Source organism: Electrona antarctica (genome assembly GCF_951216825.1).
Source record: "Electrona antarctica genome assembly, chromosome: 15".
NCBI classification, from domain to species: domain Eukaryota; kingdom Metazoa; phylum Chordata; class Actinopteri; order Myctophiformes; family Myctophidae; genus Electrona; species Electrona antarctica.
The window spans coordinates 29,555,009-29,575,954 of NC_136796.1; positions in this window are offsets into that span (position 1 = coordinate 29,555,009).

The following is a 20,946-nucleotide window of genomic DNA, read 5'->3' on the forward strand; positions in this document are numbered from 1 at the left end:
CGTCATTAACATGTATTTTTTTAGCAAAAAGGGTGAAGTGTCCCTTTAAGCTTTACTTAAGCATATCTAACACTTTCACTTCTACTTCACTACCTTTTATAGACCTTACATTTTGGCTATTTGAAAATAGACGATCTACAAGCTCACAATGCGTCACAATGCGATACATGATTGATTTATAGCCTACATTTGAAAACTTAAAATGGGACATTCTGCAGTCTACACTATGAGTACTTTCTACTTTTGGTACTTCAAGTACATTTTGATGCCAATACTTTCATACTTTTCACCAAGTACATTTTTAATTCAGGACTTTTACTTGTAACAGAGTAGTTCTAGATTGCAGTATTGATACTGTTACTAGTACAACATTTGAGTACTTTTTCCACCACTGGGTACAAGTATGTATTGTAGGAACAAATTACAATGGCACAAAGTTATTCCAGTCTATAACAATCACTGGCAGTGGCAGGAGTGCTATGTTACCAAGGAAATAATGAATCGTCGGCTACGTTATTTCCCCCCCTGTATTGTTTACAGGCGTTTTCTTATTGTCACTCACCCCATTTGTTTCCTTTGCAAGTCATGAAAATCCCATCACAGACCATCCACCATTCCATCACAGACCATCCACCATCCCATCACAGACCATCCACCATCCCATCACAGACCATCCACCATCCCATCACAGACCATCCACCATCCCATCACAGACCATCCACCATTCCATCACAGACCATCCACCATTCCATCACAGACCATCCACCATCCCATCACAGACCATCCACCATTCCATCACAGACCATCCACCATCCCATCACAGACCATCCACCATCCCATCACAGACCATCCACCATTCCATCACAGACCATCCACCATCCCATCACAGACCATCCACCATCCCATCACAGACCATCCACCATTCCATCACAGACCATCCAACCCTTTGCAATGCAGAGCGTGAGCTTGCAGGTTGGCTATTTTCCAAAAGATAAACCCATTTAGGCCTGACCTCAACATTTAAAAAAGATCTTCTAAATCCTCCAGTTTTCTGAAATAAATATTTTCACGATTTGAATTGATTCAGTCTGACCAGAAGCAGGGACAAAACATATCAGAGGCATTGCAGAACCCTGGCTAGCTGTGACCTTTCTCTGTCTCTGATTAGTGATTATACACCTGCTTTCCATTTTCCGTTACCTCTCCACTCTGTCCTCGCCTGCTCTCTTGAGGAGAGAAAGCTCAAGGTGTGCTTCTTTTCTGTGTGAAAGCATTTGGCTTTCTTTCTCACAGAATAAGTTACAAGGACAGATGAGAGTGGCATATTATGGGCAACCATTTCAAAAGTCCATTGCTATAATAATCAAAACATATTTTTTGCTGTGATTTAAAAAAGCTGATATTCTTTGGTGTATCGCTTCTCCTTACTGCAGTGTGTGTGCCTCCATCTATTGTGCGGTGCAGAACTCTATACTGTTATCAGAGGGGGCCCCCCTAAGCTTGAGCGAAGTTCTCCTGAATAAAACATTCGCCCCCTGATCATCCAAAACCCCTTGACCAAAAAGAAAGAGTTGGCAAAGAACTTTTGACTTGTATTTTCCTTTCTTTGACTTTAATTTCTCTGTGGTTAAGTTTTAAGTTTCCTTGGAATCTCTCTCTTCGCTCTCTCATTCTCTATCTGTCTCCCCCCCCCCCCCCCCCCACACCCCCCGGTTTCTCTGCAGACTTTCAGGATTTCGGATTTCAGTGTCCTGATTTGATAGTTTTGACTCGTAGCATCCTTGCCGCCCTACGCACACACCCTGCCTAATGCCGAGATGTAATCTTCGGCAGATACCTCTCTGCATTATGAACATCGGCCCTCCACAGAATATAAATGAAGAACATAAAGAATATGAATATTATACAGCAATTTCTATGGGGGGGTCAATGGATGACAAGTAGAGGGGAGAGCAGGAAGCGATTATGTGACCTGATCTGTTGATAAGGAGTTTTCACATATAATTTCATAACATTACCCTCACCCCAGTCTCCTGGGGTTTGCACTTCATTACCAAAATGGAATGAGGGATAGAATATATATTGAACGATAATGGGTTGAATGTGACTGAAACGCATAATGATAGTTCTTAAATGAACCCGCCGACTGGACCTGCCGCTAAACAATACTGATATGGAGCACATTTAAAAAGATCACCAAAGGGACACTTCTGGCACAACATGAACCTGCTACTGTATACGTTAAAAGGATGTATGTGTCATTCAATAGAGATAACGGCTTGCAAGCCATTTGCCAAAACATAGGTTGTGATGCAACCTTTAGGAGAAGTACATTTAGTGCAGAATGCTTCCCCGCAGCAAATGCAGCATGAGTCAGGTCTTGAGAAACAGAGATGGTGTGAATTCAATGCTGCATTATTAACACTCTATTTGCTAGCCATTTCGGGCAGAGCTAGCCTTGTGGTGCTAAGGGTGATGCATTGAACGAAGGACCTTTTCTGAGGCCCACAGTAAATGTTCTCTTATAGCGAGAATCACACAGCATACCTCAAAAGAAAGCTTAACATGTCCACTCCAATTTTTAATTAGTTTTTGATTTTACCATCTTCCATTCTGGAGATATTTACCTTTATGTAACACCTGCTTTTGTAGTAACGTACTCTTCTTGAACAGAAATCCTAGTTAGGAGCCTTTTTATGTCAGACTCTGTGTATCGTTCCAACTCGGCTAGCCGAGTTCGCCGAGGGACGGTGGTGTTGCTGTTTTTTCCTCCGAGGTGGAAAGACTGTTGTGACGCGGTTAGTGTTGCTGCCCGCCTGCCCACCTCCCGTAACACAACAGCGCATTTGCATTGTTCCATCTGACCGGCTTTGAGCATCATGATAAAGAAATAACCGCTCGCCGAGGGACGATACAATCCGTGATAGTTTTTTTGTTTGAGTATGAAGAAAAAAGGAGACAGAAATCTGACCGACAGACACTCACAGTCACACACTACACACAAGACCCCTCCCCTCCCTCCGCTGAAACAAACAGGAGGGAGCCCTCCCCTCCCTGAAACAAAGAGAGAGAAATAAGATGAGAGGTGCACCGAGCCGATCGGCTTGTTATGCAGCGATTCTGTTGACCTGAGTTGCATGGGAGTCTCCGAGCCGCCATTACGTGACAATACGCCTCCCCCTCCCGTCCTGTTTTCAGGAAGGGAGGGGGAGAGGCATTTTTTTAGTTTTTTTTGGGATCACGTGATCGGAGTGTTGTGCTATGAACCAGGCTGGTTGATAAATTGCCCGGGTGTGTAGAAAGGCGATTGAAAGTAATCAATAAAGATATGCGCTAAACGGACATCTACGTGTCCCGCACCGGACTATTGGGATTCGAACCACGTAGAAAACCGATTCCCGCAATGGCTGTGTTAAAGTACATACAGCACACTTTGGCTTTTGGTAAATGGAAAATGGAACGGCACACTGATTTTGATTTTTTGGTGGTAGATTTTAATAAACCTGATGAAAGTGGAAGTCTACACCAGTGGTTCTCTCAGAGTCTGTAGACCCTCAGGGGTCCTTAAGGGGGGGTTCCAGGGTGTCCCAAGCTAAATAAATGATAGTTAGGAACCAAATGGACCCTTTCAGGTCTGTAACTCTGGGAGTGTATAGTTATGGCCTAATGCTTACCAAGGACACCCATTGTCCAAGGACCCCCATGGTCCTTGAAATTAAAAAGTCTATTTCACTAGTTATTTCTACTATATGAATCCGTTGTTGACTCCTAAAAGGAGATACATCAATACACAATGTTCAATGAAATTTTAATAACTATAGGACATGTGCTTCTGGCAGAATGTAGATGTTGCTTTTGCAATGATTCAGTCACAATTCAACAATTGGACTCAATTTGGAGCTTTTGATCCCTTTTGCAATGATTCAGTCACAATTCAACAATTGGACTCAATTTGGAGCTTTTGATCCCTTTTGCAATGATTCAGTCACAATTCAACAATTGGACTCAATTTGGAGCTTTTGATCCCTTTCGTTAAATAAAAATAATTAGCATCTCTCCCAGATTTACTCTGTGTTCTCGCAAAAATAACAAACCGCTTCTCAAGCGTGCCATTATTATTGATGAACTAAAGCACGCACAATTCTCTGACTAATTCCTGCAGACGCACGTACGCGCACACAAACAGACAGACTGTCTCAGTTCACACGTTGAGACACACACACACACACACTCACACACACACACACACACACACACACACACACACACACACACACACACACACACACACACACACACACACACACACACACACACACACACACACACACACACACACACACACACACAAGCTAAATAAATGATAGTTAGGAACGAGCATGTGCGCACACACACATGCTTGTTCCTTAGAATGCCAGGGCCCATCATGGCCCTGCAGGCTGAGGGGTGCCTCAGGGATACGGACGCCACTGCTCCTCAGAGAGTTTAGATAATTGAACAGATTATGCACGCTTGTTGTGCTGTCGCAGGGCCGGCATGGCTCCCGGCATTAAGCGCCTGCCCTTATGCCTTTTATTAATTGTGAAAGTTGTTTCTCATCTCGGGATGCCACCATTAGTCACCGGGAAGACGTGCCTTAGGCTATACGCTTCCACCAGCCAGAGCAACCAACCATGAGAAATATCTGTGTGTGTGTGTGTGTGTGTGTGTGTGTGTGTGTGTGTGTGTGTGTGTGTGTGTGTGTGTGTGTGTGTGTGTGTGTGTGTGTGTGTGTGTGTGTGTGTGTGTGTGTGTGTGTGTGCGTGCGTGCGTGCGTATTTGTTTTGGAGAGGTTTGTGTGTGTGAAGATGTTCACCAAACAAAAAATAGGGATTCCATGCAATTGCAGGGTTAATGTAGTTTACACGCCAAACCTAACGATGAATTCCAGGAATAACCCTAAAAGCCTCCCCCCCCCCCTCCCTAAAAGCCCTTTACATCCAGACTAACAAGGGATTCAAGTCTGATGCTAAAGAGAGCAGTGGAGCAAATGCTGTAGGACTGAACAGATTTTTAACACTGTACAAAATATCTCGGCATAAAATAGTAATGGGGGCCATTAGCTATGGCCGGTGGACAAGAAACATTTATTGAACTTTAAAAATTCATATGGAATCACAGGGCCAACTCATGCTGGTGGCTGCATTATTTAAGACAATGTCTATAGCCTGGCGGAGGTTTGCCAAGCAAAGCACCGAGGTGATGAATGTCCTCTATAGTCAAAGCTTCAAAATTCTGGTACATGGTTTTTATTTCTATTGACGTATGTTCCATTTAATAAACAGGTAACCTGGCGTCGCTATTTTGGGCATGTTGCACACTGGGAAATGGTGTGGCTCATGTGATCCCCATAGAAACGGCGAGGCTCAAATTTAGATCTCTGAATTGGCTCCAATGTGGATCTTCGACTTCATCTGATTGAGACCAGCCTGTGACATCATGACAAAAATAATGGGGCTTGCAACTCCCTTTGATAGCCTGTGATATCATATCACTCATCCAAGACGTCTGACTCCAAATTTGGGTTTTAGAGCACACCTCCATTGACTTCTATTATAACAGTAAGTTAGATATTAAGCATAAAACTGCTGTATGCGTGTGAGAGTGTGTGTGTGTGTGTGTGTGTGTGTGTGTGTGTGTGTGTGTGTGTGTGTGTGTGTGTGTGTGTGTGTGTGTGTGTGTGTGTGTGTGTGTGTGTGTGTGTGGAGGTACTTCTGTGACATACTCACAGTCCAGTGATGTGGTTAGACAGATACTTTCGCTTGTGTAATGTTTGTAAGTTAGATCGAATTCTTTGACAGGGAATGTTTGTTTGTTTATACAGACACTCCTCTATGCTCTGGGTCAGATTCTGTCAGATCTGGTCTATGAAACAGTACATTATATAAATAACCGTCTTTGTTTGATCTCTGGAGTAGCTGTAAGCACAACGTTTAAACTCAATAGTCAGACAAATACCCCACACTTTATCTGTAAGGGAACCATCATGAGAATCCAAAGGTGTTGTGATGAAAAGGCAAATCTTGAAAATTGAACAAACCAAACGGCTCGTGCCGCCTTGGGGACATAAAGTGGCAGAGATACATGACTTTTCAATTTACTTGTTCACTTACTCCACCAGTTACAATCACCACAGGTGCCGATAGGAACAAGAAAAGCTTTCAATATGTGCAGCTCTTTCCTCCCCAAGCAAACGCTGTAGACCCTAAAACCGTAAGAACACATTGGGCACTGGGCCAAGGCTTTCAGGCATCACTTAAGACCGACTCTGTAGATGCTATTAGATGATGGATACCAATTTTCAATTTCAAGCCTTGTTGTTTTGATGGCACATATCCAGAGGTGAGCGTTAGGATTCTACATGCAGAAAAAAAGCACTTTGTCTCATGAGCAATTGTCAAGCAAAATATGTACTTTCTATTTTCCTTAAAATGTAAACTGTTATTTTGAAGAGAACACATAGGCAAAAACGTTGACGTGATGGAAATGATGTACACACTACAAGGACAGTGATGCATTCATGTTCTTCCATGCAAGGAATTAAACATGTTGTCAAGACATTGGTTTTGTATTTTGGTTGGAAATTACTGTAAGCCCGTCTCCTGCTGACCTTCACCCATCTGTAATGCCTGATTTATACTTTGCATCGGTGTTGCACGCCGAAACTAACCGGTCGACAAACTTGTAGATATGTAGATGGTCTATTATGAGTGATGGCTATCACTCAAAGAAGTTTCTAGCAAGCAATTACCCTAGCTGTATATTCAATGACCAGCAATGTTTTCTTACATTTTATGCATGCATTCTCTCCACCCTTTTTCATTACTTTGTGATGGCAGAGAAAGCAGTCCCTGAGGAAAATCATACAGGGCCAGATGGCTGATTGTGCTATTCAATGGGAGCCTTATTACAACAAGTCTAGGGCTTGCATCTCTGACAAATTGCTGATAGGGAGACTGAAGAGGTGAAAGGAAGAGACCTAAGCAGATATGCTATCAAAAACCTATCATCACTTTCTGCCACCACCATTGAGAACTTTTTATTTGTTCAAGGCGTCATTTCTGACTACTTTTCCCACGTCCTTTCTGCTTTTGTTTATCCCTCAGTAGAACTGAAATGCATTCATTTTGATTCTCTGTGATACCAAATGCAAAGATATGGAAAGATGGATATTGTTTTGGTGCGTATGTGTCGTGGTTGTTATCACTATCAGGGTTTGATTTGTTGTGAGGGGGGATGTCCATGCCCCTGCTGCTTTATCTTATGATATAAAATACAAATGTAATACAAAAGGCCAAGACACTTTTAACTCCTAACTTATCCCAGAGGAGCTGCCACCGCAGCACCCACTGCATCCTGTTACTTATAGGGCATTTTGGGGGACAAATGTAAAAAACTAAATCATAATTTAATTTATTTTTAAATTTAAAAAAAGTATGTTGTAGATACTGTATATAGATTGGCTGTTTTTGCAAATGTGCATGCCAAAACGTCTATAGGGCTTAAAGAACGACTTCACCCACCTACCTTCATAACATTTCAAATCGAACCCTAGTTATTATTGCCAATAATGTAGAATGGCAGTTATATTTGAGTATGGTTGGACTGTGCGTCCAGCACAGTGTGTGGACAGTATCAGTATTATGCGTGTCTTAAGTACCAGGTCTTATTACTTAACTTAAGACCTGGAGGCATGGTCAATGCCATTTGGCTATTCTGAGTGGCCAAATGGCATTGATCACGCCTCCAGGTCTTAAGTTAAGTAATAAGACCTGGTACTTAAGACACGCATAATACTTATATGCGTACTGTGCATGGGCATGGGAAAATGTGGTAATAGAAAAATTGAGGCAGGGATGGAGAAGTGGGGCTGTCCCGAGTATTATTGCAAGCCATCAAACCTCCACTGCTGGTATTACCGACAATCAGCGCTGGGGACACAAACTGACTGCAGAAGTGATTTGGGGTTCTGTGTCTTGCTGAAACGCCCTGTCAAGACCTGAATAGAATCTTCTCTGAAAGCTGTGACATTCCGTTTCATCTTATGGAAATTGGCTGTTTGTCTCTGGGGCTGTTGACCTTTGAGAATTTTAGAATGTGTCATTAATTATGCAAAAGATGTGAATTATGCTGCAATTGACCTCATGTTTTGAGACTGACCCTTGAGTGTGTACAAACAGGAACATGAATTGACAGATACAGGTGGTGGTGGCGGGGACTTATGGGGCTGGCTTTCTAGGGAAGGGAATATTTCCATTAGTTCTAATTTGTTCCAACATTTGAAGGCAGGTCCCTTTTGTAACACGGAGGGTAAGGAGCAGGCCTGGTTAACAGCGTAAAATCACAGTGGAACAGGCCCGGAGCGCCCCCTACTTAATCAAATCACCCACCTGCGTGGCACAGAAATGTAACCCATATGTTTATGCAAATGTGCGCAACATATAGTAGGGGTAAATTTACAATTGTGATAACAAGCTATGGCACATGCATTGGGAGGAAGAGACAGGTTCAGCATTTGGACCATCACTTCCCATGCTAAGCATGGGTATGTCTAAATTAGACAGCTGTAATGGAGTGCATTACTCACGCTGCAGACGGACCTGTACGTGCCATCCAAATCTCGCATCAGGGATTTTTGCGCTCCAATATGTTAAGTGGGTCGGACGAGATTTGCTCTGACTAGCATTGTCTCTTATCGAAAAGCACATCTGACTAAAAGGCCAGTGAGGAAAACTGTCTCCACAAATTGACCGTGACAGGATAAACATTTCCCTGAAAATAAGAGTATTTCTGAGCAGCCTTAATTCCCCACATGACAGTGTTGGTTTTCTACCTTGGTGGGCAATATTGTTTAGACAGGGGAGACTGTCTGCCACGGGGCATCGTGGGTAATAACACATTGGCGTGGCCTAATCCAAAACAGATCTGACAGCGAGGGCATGCAGAGCCATTACTGTTTGTCTAGAGGATTTATGGCATATTTCGGAAAATGTGATGGATGCTTATTGCTGCTAAATTAATTGTGTCAGAGAGACAGGTCTAAAAGTGGAGGAAAAAAAGAAAAGAGGAACAAAAAATGTATCTTGGTGAAAGTGCTGGGCCAACTGATTCCAATCAAATGTATCCATACTAAAGAAACAACCATAGGCAAATTTCTTTTCCCTTTTTTGCCCTCCAGCTGACACTTCATGAGAGTGTGAGTGGCTTCTGTTTGCTCTGAATGTACCGTATGGTTTTGGAGATCCACTTACATGCCTGGGACTAGTGATTGCCATAATTATCACTCTTCAGCCAATAGTCTGATGTTCCATTATCGTATCACAATGAGTGCATTATATGAGCTGTGCTACTAGGGGGAGTGATATTTTGGATAGTCTAATATTTGGATGTGGTTATTAAACCTCATTATGTTCACAGTGAATCACATCAAGTAGTGAAATTAGCAGGCAAGTCGATGTTCAGTGTGGTCTTGACATGGCTCTGCATGCAAAAGGTTTCCCTTTTACGTCCATGCTCTGGTGACTCTGGTTAAATGTCCTAATTGCTGCTCCATAGTAGGCCTGCTGAATGTCATTACCGGTTCTTCCAAACCTCTGACAGGCGCATGCTGGGGGGACCAGGGATGACACAGGACCCAGAAATCTCATTATCACAGTCACACATCTGAAAGAAAAGATGTCCAGTCTCTCACTATCTTCATTACCCTGCTGTGTCGCTGCACCACTAAAGGGTTTGAAGACAAATGGTTGGCTATTGTTCTTATGTTTGTCCGTCCCGTTCAGAGGGGACTTACTCCTCCCACTGACTGAGTGCCAACTTTTAACTTCGGCTAACTTTATGGGTCGTTTTTTGTAAGATATTTTTGGGGGCTTTTTTATGCCTTTATTGATAGGTAACAGTAGTGTGACAGGAAATGGGGAGTGAGGTGGGGGGGGGGGGTGATACACAGCAAAGTTCGTCAGGATCAGGACTTAAACCCGCAACCCGCTGTCAGGCTGGAACGCCAGCCTCGGTTCCTGGACCAATAGGCCAGCCCGGGACAACTGTATGGTTCTTTACATTACACAGCAAAACTATCACTCACTTGTAATTGGTGTGGAGACAAAAGCACATAAAATGGCATGACCCATATCATATTGCATAAGAAAAAAAACTGTTGAATGACCTTATGAAGTATATGTGTGTCACTGTCTAAACAATCCCATGTTTTATGTTCACCATCAAGGAAATTGCTTGAGATGACATTGTCTAGCTAGAGTTCAGATAAACTCAAAATTGGATGTTCTTGCTGCAAGCCTACATTTTCTGAAATAAGAGGTGAGATGAGGAAAGAGAATATGTGGATAACAATGTATAATAAAAAAAAACCTTGTGTAACAAGTACAGGGAACCAGGGAAACAGATGAGAACGAATTGAATTGAGAGGCCAAGGGATGGAAAACAGGGGGAAATGAATGTCATTGAAAGAGAATGAAGGGAACAAGAAAGACACTATATTGTGAAAAATATACCATCACAGAGACAGCTACAATATTCTGAAAGATCGATGAGAGATGAGAAGGACTACTATTGCACAAAATAGACCACTTAGGTTGAATATACTTTTTGGTTCGACTGCAACAGCCATATAAACATGAAAGTCTCTGTGGGCGCTGGGGTGCGTGTTCTCTCCTACACGTCATCAGTGCCCATACCCCGAGGCGGGGTTGGCGAAAGGGCCTTTCTGTGTGGAGTTTGCATGTTCTCCCCATGTCCCCTAGATACCCTCACAAAAAACATGCAGTAATCCTGGTCTCTAAACTGCCTCCCCCTGGCCAGCCGGGGCGCCTGATGGAGGGGAAAGGAACTGGTCGGAATAACGTGTTCCTTCCACACGCTACGTCCGGCTGGGGAAACTGACGCACTATGCAGTTATCTGTTGATAGAGATTGACTGAGGACAAATGGAAACAGTATAGTTTCAGCAGGAAGCTAAACTTAAACAGCAATTACCAGGTATTCGACAGATGAAAACCTCCAGGCTATACTTTTGTTTTAATTTATCTGTAATTATTTCAATGTTCTATTTGTTCATTTGGTATCACACACACACACAAAAGCATAAGTGGGTGACAATGTTATCACACGTAAAGATGAAATTACCTACCTAGGTTCCATCCTGGAGGCTAATCTTTCCGGTGATAAAATGGCCACCAACGTAATCAAAAAAGTCAACCAAAGAACAAGATTCCTTTGCCGGATCTCCTCACTGGTCAACAAAAACACCTTGAAGACCTTAACAGGAGCCATCGTACAAGGTTTCTTTGACTATGCATGCACCTCCTGGTACCACAGCACCTCAAATGCCCTTAAAACTAGGCTCCAGACTTCCCAAAACAAACTAGTCAGGCTCCTACTTGGCCTCACCCCCCGAACCCACCTCACCCCTGCCCACTTTGAATGGCTTAGGGTCGACCACAGAGTACAGCATCTTGCAATGGGTCTGGTCCAAGATTCGATACACCACCAAGATACCCATGTGTACCTGTCTAGATACTTCCTTAATGTTAACGAAGTCCACACCCACAACACCAGAGGGAGTGCAACGAACCATGTACAACCCAGATTCGGCACAAACAAGGGACTAAATTATTTTCGCTCCTATGCCACCAAAATGTGGAACGCCCTACCAACAGTCATTAAGACATGCGAATCCCTTGACTCCTTCAAAACCGCTCTCAACGGATGGCTGCAATTCGAAACTGGCCCTGTAAAATCTGAATAAACAATAACTGGGACTAAATCATTATTATGTAATTTACTAATTTCGTTGATAAAGACAAAACGAAAATGAAGTTAACAAAATAATGACTGTCTTCATTTTAGTTCATTAACAAAGATGAGACGAAATTAGCCTTTCTATTTATTTCTTTATAGTTTATTTATTAAACGTTTCCTGTGATCATGTGATATGCATGTGCTCACATGAGCGCTCGCAGAGGCAGAACACACACACACACACGCGCGCACACACACACGCACACACACGAGTTGAATGGACAGCACACGAGTTGAATGGACATTGGACAGCATGCTGTGCTCAGAGCGTCAGAGCAGCTACAAAAGACTTTTGTCAAAAGTTACTAAACTACGCAATGCAGGTTTGCAGGTTGGGCTATATATATAGGCTATCTGTCGCCGACTCGTGGTTGAACGTGTTTGCAACATGCACCAGCGTTATCAAGCTTAAGGCTTATTGGACTAATGAAAGCACCGGGAACTGGCGATGTGATGGAAATAATTACCCCCATGAAGAAATAGGTGAGTGGCATGTAGCAAAACACACATGCACGCGGCGTGCGTGCGCAGGTGTGTGTGTGTGTGTGTGTGTGTGTGTGTGTGTGTGTGTGTGTGTGTGTGTGTGTGTGTGTGTGTGTGTGTGTGTATGTGTGTGTGTGTGTGTGTGTGTGTGTGCTTAGCCTTTCTGACCAAGGGCGCGTTCGGAAATAGCGCACTGAGCGCACTGTGCAATGCAAACTAAGGCGAGTGCGCTCCCGGTGCGCATTTCCGAACGCACCCCAGGTGTTTAGTAATGTTTGCTGTACTGGGTTCAGTATGGTTGAACCTTAACCCTTGTTGAACTGGATATATTCCCTTTGTGTTCTTCAACTCTCTCTGGCATTTTGGTAAAAACTCAAGCTGGTTTTCTTATCTTATAAGATAAGTAAACCAGCTTGAGTTTTTTCTTTGCCAAAGGCTCAATTAAAATGTAAATATTTTTGAGTGCTAGCCACTATATAGACAGCAATGTGTGTCCCTATGTGTACGTGTCTGTCCGTCCGTCTGTCCAAGCACAAAATAACGTTTGTTGACCACCAAATGTCACTGTTGCGCAGCCTAACACACACCACACACACACACACACACACACACACACACACACACACACACACGCGCACACACACACAGAGGCCAGGGAGGAGAGCACTGTACTGTAGTACAGTACAGTACAGTACAGTACAGTACAGTACAGTACAGTACAGTACAGTACAGTACAGTACAGTACAGTACAGTACAGTACAGTACCACTCAGTTCAGACAGGTCTGATTTACAAAATATCAGTACTAGGGAGGGTTGTAGGCTACACTATATATAGTTTAAACTTTTTGAAGCTTTGTCACTCATAATGTTGACATTAAACTTACAGGTGTGCCGTTTGAGAACTTCACATGTCCTGCCATTGGCAGTTCAATAGTTTGTCAGTGGATTTTCAGAAACAGAACATTGTCAGTGAGAAAGGGGGGCATTTGCCAAGTTGTTATATGTTAATTCTATTCAGATTCCCTGAATAGAGAGAGTTGCTGGACACTTCTTTTCAGTAGCAAAGCAGTAGAATTAGCCAGGCTAAATTCAGTGAATAAAACCTGCAGGGAAGACGTATGTTGTATGCATTTTCAGAAAATCTTCCGGAAAAGATCAGGAAAGCGTGAAGCGTTGGAATGGTACATCTGTATACGCACCATTTGGATGCTGCACAAGTTGCGCTTGTCCATTAGCATTTTGATTTGCCACGGTAGCTGCATTTGTTGGCCATACTTACTTAGTGCTTTGAATCCATTTCCAGAGATGTACATTATGTACATATAGCATTAGTTTACGTTATTTGAGTGGCTCCTCGCAAACATTCAGCCTTTCAGTGTGAGGTTTGATGATTAGATTGGCCCTGCACGAGCACTCGATCACAAGCAGCCTTCACAGCTGCCATTGCCAGGGAGAAGAGTGCAAAGGAGACTGTCTTCTTGAATGACAGACATTACTTCATCTCAGCAGGCTGATAGAATTTGGCAGGGATTCACAGATTCCTACCCTAAAAATATCCCTATAACCCCCGGACATAAACCTCAACATTTTGTTGTGTACAGTCTGGGAGTGGTGGTTCAACAATTTTACAGCCATTCCATCCACTGAAGCTTATGGCTTTAAATGTACTGTACATCATTTAAATATTGTTGTCTACTATTCTATTTAATTATAATTTAAAAGACACACTGGCATTAGCCTATATATTAATTAAAAAATGCAATTAAACATTTAATTGAAATTAAGGAATAGTTTTGTGATTTCTTTGTATTCATATTTGTTTTGAATTAGTTCATTGGCCAACCTAAATAGAAGATTAGATTTAGAATGCACAATATAAAAAAACACAGTCAGTAAAGTCCTATATTATACAGTACACAGTACAGTACATGGCAACCTCTATTTCCCTCTCAACCTTACGCGTTCCCATACGTCCATCACCATTTGTGGTGCATGTTTAGTGCGGCGAACGTTTGAACTTCATCTTTATTCATCAGGCCCGCCGAGCATGAAACGGAGGATGAAGAAGTTGACCTCACTTTAAATAATGCTGTATTTGCCTCGGAAAGGGAGGTGTGCCGAGTTCATGCTAAGATAAAGGAGAGAATGAGGAACACTCGCTTCCGAAGTCTGTTGCTAGAACTCTGCCCTAAGGCATCTGTTCTTCTGTGTTGACCCGGGATGGCTCGTCTTGCACGCACGCGCGCACGCACGCACGCACGCACGCACGCACGCACGCACGCACGCACGCACGCACGCACGCACACACACACACACACACACACACACACACACACTGTCCCATCCTGCCATATCACCGCCTAAGCCGAGCTGCTGAACTCTGTCTTAAGCACTTAGGATAGGGATAGCTGTACCTAAGGTGGCGAGGGAATTATGGAAATCAGATGCGAGTGGGAGGGCAGTGGAGGTGCATGTAAACAAGACAGAGTGGTCTGGCCAAGAAACAGTCGAGCTCAGTGCTCACTCCATCCATTCTATATGCTGGGCTGCTGCATGCCATCAGCACTACCTAAGTTCCTATTATTCTGTAAAATAGGTAGTGTGTATGAGAGCGCATGGGCTTGCTGCTCACTTGCCCGGCACAATTCTGAGTGTGTGCGTGCGTGCGTGCGTGCGTGCGTGCGTGCGTGCGTGCGTGCGTGCGTGTGTGCGTGCGTGCGTGCGTGCGTGCGTGCAGTTAAAAAAACACTTCATACTACAGTTTTTCTAGGTCATGGCCTAGAGGTGTGTTATGGCATGCATGCAATATGTAAAGCAAACAATTCTGCATCCTCTCACTTTCCATCATTGATTCTGCCGGAAAGAGACTTGATCTCCTCTCCTCCGACTTTATAATAGTGGGAGTGGAAGGTCTGCCGCTCTTGCCCTCAAAATATCGCTTTGCTATTAATGTGCTGAAGACGCCCTCTATATGCTGACATGGAACCTATGGGCAGAGAAATTGTGAAATGTCTACCATACTTTCTCCATGTATGCAAATCAATCTATTTTAGTCTTTTCTTTTTACGAGCCTCGTTTCTTTCTCAGAGCAGAACACTTTACGCCCATTAGACTGCTTTACTTATGAACCGCTTGTTGTATCATGATCATGCCATGATGAGACCGAGAGATTTACTGTCGTGAAACTTTACGATGCCATAGCGTCGGTGGCTTCGCCAATATATTCAGTCTCCACTCTCATTTCTCAGCAGGCGCCGTCAAATCTTTCAGTAAGCTCTCCGTGGCAATCTATCATTGTTATTCATAAACGTCTATTCATAAATGTGTAAGTATGGATCGTGGGGTGTTAAGTGAGTGACAGTTTAATTTTCGGGCGGCTGCATCATTGCTCGCCTCGATCCCATGCAAACTTTAGCTATGCCGCTTGTCACCTGTGAGTGCATCAGTATTAGTGTCATTTAATTTTCCTGACAATGATCCGTGAACGGTTATGTGAGCCATGCAGGCTACTGTTGGGTTTGAAAACATGCATTGTGAAGTTGCCATGTTCTCTCCTCTCTCTGGCAAGACTCACCTTTGTGTGTAATAAATAGCTTGGGACAATAGACAATTGCACATTGCACACGAATTCATCGTGTTTTAATTTACAGTAAGTAAACTGATAAAAATCTCTAGGTTTCAACTTTCAATTCATTGGGTCGCGCTTTCCAACAGCAATTACCTTGTCCTGTGCAACGTGTCACAGTCACCTCATGAATGTCCTTGGCTTGTTGTCAATGCAATAATCTGTTCAAACCCAGTGCTTATTGTTGTGCATTGTTCCTTGCATCCTCCGATGATTCATCCGTCAGCGCGCTGCTGAGCAAATGACAGGGAGGTCAAATAAGCAGGCGCTTTTACACTGACATGATGAGAGGTGGCAGAACATGACAAAATTCAGCTTGACGTGATGTCAACTTCCTGAGTTCTATTAGAGTTGAATATGTTAACCTTGCCACTGATTGCAGATGGAGACGTGAGCCAACAGAACAGAAACAGTAGCTTGAAACGGCATGGCAACAGGTGGCCGGAATCTCTCCTGTCGTTCTGCCCTGATTGTTGTCTCCACCAGGCCGAAGGCATGTAGGCTACTCTGTCCATCCGTGTGTCCACGTGTCCGTCTGTCTGTGTACAGCTAATCTCTGGCACAGTTGGCCCGGGCGATGCCAAACTTTGCAGGATGCCATGCCAATGACGAACCTCTGCCCCACATTTTCAGAGCGGCCTGTTATAGCGCCACCATAAGGCAGATTTTCACATTTCTACCTACATGTATAATTGCACCGATCTGCACGAAACTGCAATCTACCTAGAGGCCAAGGAAAAACCTTTGACCTGCATTTTTCACATCTGCCTTTTATAGCGCCACCAGGAGGCCGACTTTTTTTAAAACATGTTTTTTAATTACTCCAGATTCTGTCCAAAGATCCTGTGACACAGTATCTCTATAGTCATATTTCATCATAATTGGCTAACATTGAGTTCCAAAGTTTACAGTATTGGCCCGTTTTGAACAAAAAAACTCATGAACGCAGCGTGCAATTTACGCAAAATTCTTCACACACTTTCCTACTAGGCTCCACCCTTTTCACATTGGCTTGTTATAGCGCCACCAAAAGGTAGATTTAAAAAACAAATTGAACAAAATGCCCCAAATCATGAATATGAACGTCCAATTGCCATCAAATGCGTAAGAAGAAATGGCACCCTTTTCACATTGGCCTATTTTAGCGCCACCAGGAGGCCACAATAACCTGACCTGGCTTGTGGATACCTGCTGGAATAGCTGCTGTTATTTTCTATTAGGCGCACACCTGAGACTTATTGATTCTTTATGCTGATATCAAGACTAGAGAGTAAGAATTCATTATGTTTTGATCAAGACAAATGAACTTAACTCTAAAGGCACAAAATAAACAAACAAGCACTAAATAAAAGTAAAAAATAAAATAAACAAATACATCTAGGTAAGTGTTTGGCTGGGAGATAAATGGAGGGATTTCACTTAATTTAGTTGATAGACCGTGGCATCAATGACACCCACTGTGTTTGTTTAGTGCGATTCACACCTGAGCCACATTCAGAAAGCAGCCCGTGGTGCGGGAAGGACAAATCGCTGGCAGAGATACAACATCAGCCTGTTTATCTAGCGTGGTGTGAATAATATGTAATGTATACAGTACACTCACTGCATAAACAGCCTCCTCCAAAAGGCCTTGGCTTGCTTCTTCAGATGAACGCAGCCAAATAACTCTGGCAGTATGCAGTGTGACTTTGAGAACGGCCCTCATGTGTACGCACTATGCACAGTTGTACACTACATACTGTACATATACAGTAGCTGGGGTGTGTATTGTGCTTGTTTACACTTGCTTGCACTTATAACTTCCTTTGGCAAACTATCGTATGCTCCCAGTATGAGTGATGATAAATGAATCTGACCTGCATGCTTTCATCTGCGCTTGGCAACAAAAGCTATTTATTACTCCAACATTTGAATGAGCAAATTATAGTCTTGATTTGAACTAATCTTCACAATAATTAATGTTAGGACAAAAATACCGATTTGCTCAGACACATATGACGTAAATTCTCCATTCATTGTCAATGGCATTTATTTAATGTTTGTGTTCGGACAAAAATCTACACTATAGAGGGTATGCACATGCATAAAGTGAGTGGGACATTGAGTGGCAAAGTGAGTTTAACGTCATTTAATGCTATTTCAATCAGATATCCTCTATAAGGAAAACCTGATGATCATGTTTTAGGGAGGAAGAAAATCACGGCATTCCAATACATCAGACATACATCTGGCTTCTGACACGTGGGAAAAGTTGCAGGCAATGTTATGAAACTGGTAATACAAAAATAAATAAACACATTAAATAAAATAACCATAATTAGCATAGTTTTGAAGAACTGTTTAACATGCAGCACGTATCACCTAAATCCTAGCAATAACCTGTCTGAATTCATCTGATTTCATAATCTAATGGCAATGTTTGGAGAAAGATGAATCACCATAGCTAGCTGCATTTTTTTCTTCAAAGTTACAATTTACAAGGAGCTGCAGCCATTACCCAGATGGAAAGTAGGAAATGCACATTAAAGCAGCAAATCCACTCGGCCTACAGCACACAGCTGCAGTGTTACCCCTCATTCTCAGAGTACAGCACACGCACGCTGACTGACTGACTGACTGACTGACTGACTGACTGACTGACTGACTGACCAGACAGGCAGGCAGGCAGGCAGGCAGGCAGGCAGGCAGGCAGGCAGGCAGGCAGGCAGGCAGGCAGACAGACAGACAGACAGACAGACAGACAGACAGACAGACAGACAGACAGACAGAGACCGACCGACCGACCCTCATTTGCAATAATTTACATTCATGCACAGGAATAAACATCCAGCCCAGAAGATGGCCTCAGTGAGCAGAAGTTAACCATTCTTAAACATTCAATTCTTAATCAAAACAGACCCTGCCCACCACCACCACGGAGGTTGCAGTGTTGTTTTCGTTGACTAAAACGAAAGACGAAAATTTTTCGTCGACTACCTTTTTCCACTGACAAAAACTAAATGGAAACTAAATGAAAACTAAGCTATGATGACTAAAACTAAGACTAAATATACTGACAATTTCGTCAACAAGTAAAAACTAGACTAAAATGTTAGGAAGGGACTAGTGGACAAGAGATCCAGTATAAGTCATTTTACACTTGGTTGCATGCTGAAAATAGCCAATCTACAAGCCGCGGCACCTGTCAGTGGTGAGGGTGTTGGGCGGCCGGGCGGAGTAGGAAGATGGTCCTACGTTCTCCCGGTGTGGGCTAGCTCCTCACTGACAGGTGAGTCGGTATAGGATACAACATTGACTGACAACACACACATGTGTGTGGAATCGAGGAATCAATTAGCCTACCATTATGTCTAAATTGGGTAGAATGACAAGCAGGTTCCACACAGAGATTCCAGACTAATATCTACACAGCCTTAGTTGCCTCCAGGCAGGAAGGGGCCTCTGGCGTGTTTCTCTCCCTCTCACACTGACGATTGACTGTGAATTATTTGCACCCATCTCTAACTCATCTACTGTAGCCTAAGCCTACACAGTACATGTGACACTCACACATATTACAAGTGTAGCCATCTGTATTTACTGTAGCAAATCTAACACATTTGGCATGACCACTTACCGTCTTATCGGGCAACACCACCAGGCTCACTGATACATAAGCCTACTAAATAATAGTTTGAATTTGATTTATTTTATTTGCTGGTGGCATATCTTGCTGGCATGAGGCAGCACCATTTGAGATCTGTCTGGAGTTCTGTCGCCATTCATAGGCCTTTTTTGTCATGGGTGAGCATGATATCCACCTGGACCATTAGCAGCTGGATTTTAATGAAACTTGAATGGAATGATCAATAGGGTGCCCAGAAGGATGATTACATGTTGAGTTGAAAAGGGCACGGTCAAGGTCAATTCTACAGTACGTAATCGATCATATTTGATGTCGCACTGTGCAATCAAGTCACGCGCTGATGTACGAACAAGAACAGATTGTCAGACTTGACCATTTACTGGGTTGTGTCTCATCACTGTTTTGGACAACATTACACCCATCATTCCACCAAGTAAACTTGTAACTGATGCAAAAGATGCAATGTCTGTTTCTCCACATTCATTTCACTAGACATTGGTGTAAATGTACACAAACTAGAGCAGTACTTACCCCTTGTCAGAATACTTGCAGTATACTGTACTTTACTCAGGGTTTCCCTGCGGAAAAGAACACGTGCATGTGCACGCGTACTACAGATTCCAGTACACAATAGTTCCTTACTTGGTAAATGGTAAATGGTGCATTTATGCCGGCTTACTTAGATTACTTAGGTTTACTTAGGTTAAACTTTTTGTTTTAAAATATGATGCTTTGTTTGGTCATGTAAATATGAACCTTCCAGCAGTATTTCTTTTTTAAAGATTCATCATTATCAGTCCTCATGAGGGGGATTATTTGACTAGCTAGGCTAAGAAATTTTAAATATGGTTATTTGCAGAATACATTATTTTCTCTCTGGAGGCACAGGTTCCTGTTGCATTCTCCTGACAGCTTGCCAAAACGGACAAAATGCCATACCATCGGTTATATGCATTCTGAATATCTCAATAGCGATACGATATACAACATCAGTGAAAACTACAGTTGGGTGCCACCGATATTGGACCTTATCATTTGACCCATTTAGGCCTGACCTCAAAATTTAAAAAAATCCTTCTAAATCCTCCAGTTTTCTGAAATAAATATTTTCACGATTTTTCAAAAATAGCAGACCTACAAGCTCGTAGCGCGCCACTTGGTGGCGCGCTATGAGCTTGTAGATCTGCTATTTTTCAATAGCTAAATTATAACATAATGTTTAAAACACCAAAAGGGGTTCCCGCCCAAAATGGGTTTAATAACTGTCCTTTTGCGCAGATCACGCAAACCTCAGCAAAAAGAAAAGGACAATATCGATGGCCTCCAATTGTAAGCATTCTGAAGAAAACGGCATATT